The sequence below is a fragment of the Gossypium hirsutum genome, chromosome A11 (assembly GCF_007990345.1).
Source record: "Gossypium hirsutum isolate 1008001.06 chromosome A11, Gossypium_hirsutum_v2.1, whole genome shotgun sequence".
NCBI lineage: Eukaryota > Viridiplantae > Streptophyta > Magnoliopsida > Malvales > Malvaceae > Gossypium > Gossypium hirsutum.
Genome location: NC_053434.1, coordinates 27,983,020 through 27,989,397, shown reverse-complemented (window position 1 = coordinate 27,989,397; position 6,378 = coordinate 27,983,020). Strand labels below are relative to the sequence as shown.

At 37.2% G+C, this 6,378-nt stretch overlaps 1 non-coding gene across 1 annotated transcript; it reads left to right on the top strand.

Annotated features, from left to right (window-relative positions):
- The first annotated feature begins 252 nt into the window (after positions 1 to 252).
- Positions 253 to 358, top strand: LOC121210244 (small nucleolar RNA R71). The gene has a single exon (XR_005905365.1). It is a non-coding gene; the product is annotated as a small nucleolar RNA R71 (small nucleolar RNA).
- Positions 359 to 6,378: the final 6,020 nt, after the last annotated feature.

The window sequence follows — 6,378 nt, the reverse complement described above, 5'->3', positions numbered from 1 at the left end:
ATCTTTTTATTTAGGAGTTCTACCTGATTAGAGAGCATGGTGACCAAATCGACGTTATAAACGCCGACTGTTTTCGTTGGCTTTGTTCTCATGACTTGCCACTGATAGTTATTCAGTGACATCTCCTCTATAAACTCATAGGCATCTTCCGGTGTTTTATTGTTGATGGCTCTGCCAGCAGCTGCGTCAACCATTTCCCGTGTCGAAGGATTTAGACCATTGTGGAACGTTTGAACTTGGAGCCAAAGTGGTAACCCATGGTGGGGCATCTTCTCAAAAGGTCCTTGTATATCTCCCATGCATCGTAGAGTGTTTCTAAATCCATCTGCACAAAAGAAGAGATATCATTACGTAATTTAGCCATTTTAGCCGGCGAAAAATATTTTAGTAAAAATTTTTCGGTCATTTGTTTCCAAGTAGTATTTGACCCTCGTGGTAACGAGTTCAACCACTGTTTAGCTTTGTTCCTCAATGAAAAGGGAAATAACTGAAGATGTATGGCATCATCAGAAATACCATTAATTTTAAATGTATCGCATAGTTCTAAGAAGTTGGCTAAATGAGCGTTGGGATCCTCATCCTCCAAACCATAAAACTGAAAAAATTGTTGGATCATTTGAATAGTGTTAGGTTTTAATTCAAAAGTATTTGCAGCTACAGCAGGTCTAACTATACTTGATTCAGTTCTTGTTAAAGAAGGTTTAGCATAATCATACATAGTGCGTGGAGCAGGATTCTGATTAACTGCAATTACAGGAGGTAGTTGATTGCCTTGGTTTTCAGCCATCTCTTTGGTTGGCGGTTGAGTATCGTCTTCTTGCTCGTTCTCCATGTATCTTAACCTGTGCCTTATTTCTCTTTGGTTTCTACGAACTGTACGATCGATTTCTTCATCAAAAACTAATGGTCCCGACGGGTTTCTTCTAGTCATAAACTATAAAAACCTGCCAAGAGAAAGAAAGAATAGGTTAATAAATAATAATAATAAAATTAAATTAAATTGCAAGAAAAAATAAATGGCTAAAGTAATAAAAATTGAGCGTTCCAATATCTTAGTTCCCCGGCAACGGCACCAAAAACTTGATCGCGTTATTCCGTGATAGGTTTTAAATATTTATAATTACTCGTTCTTGAACTAACTATTATCGCGACGTAGGCAAGTGTACCTATCGAACAGTAGTATAGTTTTAGCAAGACCGGATTGTCGAACCGAAAGGAACTAAAAGTACTAGTAATGACTGTCTTTTTATTATCTAGCCTAAGAATAAAGAGGTTTTATTTTAATTAACTAATTATCTAAACTAAGAAGGCACAGAGAAAAGAATTGGGGAATTGCTTTTGGGAAAAATTGATTGACTTAAGACAATACCTAAGGAAAAATCCACCTAGACTTTACTTGTTATTCTGGCTCCGAATCGAACGATTTATTCATTCAACTTGTTCCATACAGATGCCTAAGTTATGTTATTATCTCTATTCAAGACTAATAATGTCTAATCCCTAGATTGAATAACCGAGACTTTTCTCTAATTAACACTCTAGGGTTGCATTAACTCGATCTATGGATCCCCTTATTAGGTTTCACCCTAATCCGACAAAATCTTGTCACCCTATGTCTAGGCACACAATCAACTCTGCTTAATTATGACAAAAGTACTCTTAGACAGGGTCTATTCTTCCTCTGAATAAGAGCATGTCTTGAATCAATATCCGGGGATATCAAAACAAGAATTAAGAACACATAATTAAGAACAAGTTAAATATTTATCATACGATTCAGAAAATAATAACAAGATTCATCTTAGGTTTCATTCCCCTTAGGTATTTAAGGGTTTTAGTTCAAAACTAAATAAGAAAACATCGCAGAAGAATAAATAATACAAAACATAAAGAAAACCCAAAACTCCTGAAGGGAAATTGAGGAGAGATCTTCAGTCTTGATGATGAATCCGGCTTCTGAGATGGATAATCGGCTTCCTTGGAGTAATTCCTTACTCCCTATTCTCTGTCTCCCTTTTCTTCCTCCTCTAGGGTGTATTTATAGGCTTTGGAATGCCTAGAAGCCCTCAAAATTAGCCTTTTCTGAACTGGACTCAACTTGGGCTCAGCAGGGACATGCCCATGGACACGCCCGTGTTCGATTACTTCAGGCCGTGCTTGAGCCTACCAAATTGACACGACCATGGTCTGCCCGTGTGAGGAAGTCTAGGCCATGTTGATTTCGTACTTTGGCCCATTTTCTCAGTTTTTTTCCCGTTTCTCATTCATTTCGCTCTCCTATGCTCTCCTAAGTATAAAATATGAAATTAAAGCATTAGGAGCATTGAATTCACCAATTCTAATGATAAATCATCCATAAAATGCATTAAACATGGCGTAAAAATATGTATAATTTACGGTTTATCAATATACAAAGAAATAAACATATTTTTACATGCCTTCATTTGGAAAATCAAATGACACATATAAAAAAAACTCAAAAATACTATACATGCCATTGAACAAAACAAACAAAGTCTTTATACCAAAGCTTGTCTAGTTGATAGGGTGTTGACCTTCAATCGTCTTCTAATCCTTTCGAGTCCTCGAACTCTGTGAGACAAGGAAACAGAGAGGGGTAAGCATTTACATGCTTAGTAAGCTCGAATAACCGAAAAGTAAACTTACTGAATAATTAGCATACATCCATATTTAAATCATGAAATCATTAATTATGGAACGATTCCCTATCGCATGCACTCAATCAATGAGTTAGTTACATAACAAAGCATCATGTAATTTATGTAGATGAGCTCATCATTCATCATCTTATTGACATACATCATATTAATCCCATTGAGTTTCTCGGAAATCTCGATGGAATACCCATTATCCGTCAATTCTTACGAATGTTCATTTCACATATATGCACTCCCGCGAATCTCACATCTCATGGCAGGATTACCAGTCTAGGCTAAATCCCCCATATCATGAACTTATAAGGTGATGTCGGGATTACCAGTCCAGGCTAAATCTCTTATAACAACAAACACCCTTAATGAGCTTAGATCTGAATTACCAGTCCAGGATAAATTCAGACCCCAATTGGATTACCCGTCCGGGCTAAATCCATAATGCACACATATTCTTCGGAAGGCTTGATCATTCAAGGAACACCCATCTGGGTTAGATTCTTTTCATACTTGAGATCATGGATTACCCATCCAGGCTAAATCCCTACTGCAACACATGCGGGATCTCTTTACACATATCAATGAGGGTTTATCCGTCGAATTCCCTTTGTCAACCTCATTTGAGACATTTTTCACATGTTACCATCAAATATGCATTTATATGATATTTCATGCTAATAATAAATGCAATCATTATGCATTCATAAATCATTCAATTATACATATTAGGGGTTTACTTTCAGTTATCTGAACTTACTTGGTATTCTTTTCGGAGTTGTGTTTCGGTTATTCTAAAACCTTGCATTTACCTCGATCGACCTCCGGAATTTGTTCCTCAGGGTCTATAACAGCAAAATTTAACTCATTAATACACTACATTATACATTTCAAGTTTAATATCTACCCTCGGTCCAAATGACCATTTTGCCCCTAACCTTTCACATTTTTACGATTTAGTCCCTAGGCTCGTATAATGAAACACATGCACTTTCTATCTTATCCAAGCCTAGCCGAACATTTTTCCTTTTTATGGTGGCCCACATTTTCCATTATTTTCTCATTTCTACCACACATTTACATCTTTTGCAAAATAGTCCCTATAAGGGTTTTTCATGAAAATCAACTAGGAAAAGGTATTTAATACACATTCATCTTTCATATTCCTCCATAATCCATCAAAATACAAGCAACTCATGCATGGGTAAATTTTTAAACATGAACCCTAGCATGAAATATGGGTAGAAATGGAGAGAGCAAGCTATAGGGATTTCAAAAATACAAAGAGCAGGCTGAATTGGACATTTATGAAAGCTGAAAATAAGTTCTGGACAAGGAAGAGAATGGGCTGATTTTGCTTCAATTTTCCCATTTTATTTCATTAAAATACCAAATGACCAAAATGCCCTTAAGCCCTTTCCTTAAAATTCCATCCATGCAAGCCCATTTTTGTCCAGAAACTTAGAATTTGAGCATATTGCTCTCAAAGACCTTCTAATTCATAACCCAAAGCAATTTCATACAAATTGCTTCTAGAATTCAAGTTTTGCAATTTATTCAATTTAGTCCCTAATTTCCAATTAAACACCTTACTCAAAGAATTTCTTCATTAAACTTTAACACATGCATATACTCATTTTCTAGGCCTTATAATAATCATAAAGTAAATGTTTTGATGTCGGGTTTGTGGTCTAGAAACCACCATTCCGACTAGGCCCTATTTCAGGATGTTACATTTCTCCCCCCTCAGGGACTTTTGTCCTCGAAAGTCTTACCAGAAAATAGATCCAGATATTGACTTCTCATGGTTTCTTCCAACTCCCATGTAGCCTCTTCTACACCATGTCGATGCCATAAAACTTTTACCAGAGCCACATATTTATTTCTTAACTGTTTAACTTCACGAGTCAATATCTTAACCGGTTTCTCTCCATAAGTCATGTCCGGTCGAATTTCAATCTCAGTCAGTGAAATTACATAAGAGGGGTCTAATCGGTATCTCCTTAACATGGAAACATGGAACACGTCATGAATCTTTTCCAGTTCGGGTGGCAACGCCAAATGATAGGCTAACAGTCCAACTCTTTTGTTGATCTCGTACGGTCCGATAAATCGTAGACTCAGTTTACCTTTCAGACCAAATCTCAATACCTTTTTCCATGGAGATACTTTCAAGAATACTCTATCTCCAACTTAAAACTCAATTTCCTTTCTTTTCAGATTAGCATAAGACTTTTACCTATCTGATGCTGCTTTTAAACAATCCCGTATCACTTTAACTTTTTCTTCAGTTTCTTTAATCAGATCAACTCCATGAATCTGATTTTCCTTGAGTTCTGTCCAGTACAATGGAGTTCGGCACTTCCTGCCATACAAGGCCTCATAAGGCGCCATCTTCAAACTTGTTTGGAAACCATTGTTGTAGGCAAATTCTACCAATGGTTGGAATTTTTCCCAACTACCCTGAAATTCGAGGATGCAACAACGCAACATGTCCTCGAGAATCTGAATCATCAGCTCAAACTGGCCATCGGTCTAAGGCTGAAAAGCTGTGCTAAAGCTTAACTTTGTACCCAGGGCTTCTTGTAACTTCTTCCAAAATCTTGAAGTAAACCTCGGGTCTCTGTCTGAAATAATCGACAGTGGTACTCCGTTCAATCTTACTATCTCAGAAATGTACAAATCAGCCAGTCTATCAAGAGAATAATCCGTCCTTACCAAGATGAAATGAGCTGACTTTGTCAATTTGTCCACTATAACCCATATGGCATCTTTCTTTTTCGGAGTTAAAGGTAATCATGTCACGAAATCCATGGTAACTTTGTCCCACTTCCATTAGGGGACCATTACAGGCTGGAACAAACCTAAAAGCACTTGATGTTCAGCTTTAACTTGCTGACATACCAAGCATTTCGATACAAATTCAAAAGCATCTCTTTTCATGCCGTTCCACCAGTACATCTTCTTTAAATCGTTGTACATCTTAGTACTTCCCGGGTGAACTGACAAACGACTGTTATGTGCTTCTTGCAAAATCTTCCGAATAAGTTCATTGTCTTTAGGTACACAAACCCTATCTCTAAACATTAAACATCCATCAGGACTAATTCATAAATCTGACTCAACACCAGACTCACATTGAGCTCTTTTTGCTTGCAAGTCATCATCATTAAACTGAGGATCATGAATTACCTGCAGAAATGTTGGCCTAGCCTCCAGCTCGGCCAGAACTGAACCATTATAAAGCAATGTCAAATGAGTATCCATGGCTCTCAAAGCATCAGGGATTTTCTACTCAATGCATCGGCGACCACATTCGCTTTTCCCGGGTGATAGTCGATAATCAGATCATAATCCTTAATTAATTCTAACCATCTCCGCTGTCGCAAATTTAATTCTTTTTGAGTCATCAAGTATTTCAAACTCCGCCATACAAATAATACCTCCAAATTTTCAAGGCAAAAATAATAGTGGCTAGCTCCAGGTCGTTGGTTGGATACTTCTTCTCGTGAGGCTTCAATTGTCGTGAAGCATAGGCTATCCCTTTGCCATCTTACATAAGTACACAACCCAATCCATTTAAGGATGCATCACTGTAGACCACAAGCTCTTTTCCCAATTCAGGTAGCACTAAAACAGGAGCTTCGGTCAGCAATGTCTTTAACTTATCAAAACTTTGCTGACACTTCTTTGTCCATTCAAACTTAAC